Here is a 1,621-nt window from a genome sequence, read left to right as displayed (position 1 = left end):
CGCTCATCGTTTATAACTATAAATATGAGATTTATATTTATTATCAACATGTCGAGAACCCATTGGGTCACACGCTTTGAACATATTCGAAKAAGGAGTTTCAATAATTAAAATGTTTAATTATCATATCTGATTTGTATCGATTTTATCTGATTAAATAAAATCAGATATTATTTATGTTGGACATAAATAAAGATGTCTAGGGATGGCTTTGTAAGAGAGTGATGGTGCATGGAAGGTCTTACACTCAAGCATGGTGGAGGCATGGTGGAAGTATGGGGATGGTTAGGCCATACATCCCATGTCCATATAAAATGTATGACATTTTTTATGCTAGAGAGTTTTTTGGTCTTGCATTTTTTTCTCTCCTAAAAACCACCTACAACAATATGCTCTCTTTTCTTTCTAAGTTTTGAAACCGTGTCTAGCATCACGAGAAGGCAAAGGATTCGGATTGTTCGCGTGGATACCGTGGAGGCATCAAGCTTTGTTTGTTGCTGTGATTCAAAGTTTCGCTAACTGTGAGGTATAATTTCGAAACACCCGATTTATTCCGGTTCGTATGGGTCCTTGGGGGGTTACGGTTTTATTGTCCGCTGTGCTTGAGATCCCGTAACTCAACACAAGGGCCATGAAACATAATTAAAAAATGTATGGTTTAATGATGATGAAATCATATTCATTAATCAAGTACACTAGTGAATATGTTTCATGCGTCGAAATTTCCTTTGTCAGAAACAAAAATTAAATTTGAATTTAGTCAACGATCTATATATTGTTAATAATATGAAAGATTTTCATCAACATTTGGTATGCATTTATCTTATCAGAAAACATGTATGCTAATCTTCCTTGTAATTCAACATTATCTATTCATGAAACATATATTCATCAAATTTATTGCATAGTTAAACAAAATCCTCTAATAAAAATACTAAATATGCAATTTTGTAAGCTTTTTTTTCCTTCATTGGTTTCTGTTAATATTCGACAAATACTTCTACTAGTTGACTTGATGTTGGAATTCTTGGTTTCAAAATAGTATTCATCTTCTATTGGAACCGGGCTATCCACCATCTTCTTGAAATTTGAAACTGAATATTTCAGCATTATTCGTTCACTCCTTTTCTTCACTGATTCATACAAAACTCTAATGTTTTCTTTTGATATGAAATTGAACAACAAAGTAATCTCTATTTCTTTCTATAACACCTGAGTTTTTGAATACTCTTGAATTCGATCGAATTTTATGATTTGACACTTAAAACATTCCATTTTACGTTCTTTATGTAATATAACGTTTTGATAAAAATTTAAGTGAGGAAACCTAAGAAAAAGGAGAGAATCAGGGCAAAAATGAGTCACCACGACCTGTCCTGTGACCTAGAGTCAGGGCTAGGATCGTATAACTCATTGTTGATTCGAAGAGCAAGGAACAGGGGGTCCCCCGACCAAACACATGGTCTAGCCTGCGGGAGAAGTCACAAGAATACCCTGAGTTGTCAGTGGGACACGGGCGACCAGCGCCACAACCCTGGGTCACAGACATGGTCGAGTGCAGCCTGCGGGTTGGGTTTTAAGTGATTTGTTTCGGGTTTTTTAGGCCATTGCTGTTACATTC

This window comes from Cynara cardunculus, assembly GCF_001531365.2.
Source record: "Cynara cardunculus var. scolymus isolate 2C chromosome LG 16, CcrdV1, whole genome shotgun sequence".
Taxonomy (NCBI): Eukaryota; Viridiplantae; Streptophyta; class Magnoliopsida; order Asterales; family Asteraceae; genus Cynara; species Cynara cardunculus.
This window is presented reverse-complemented; position numbering follows the sequence as displayed.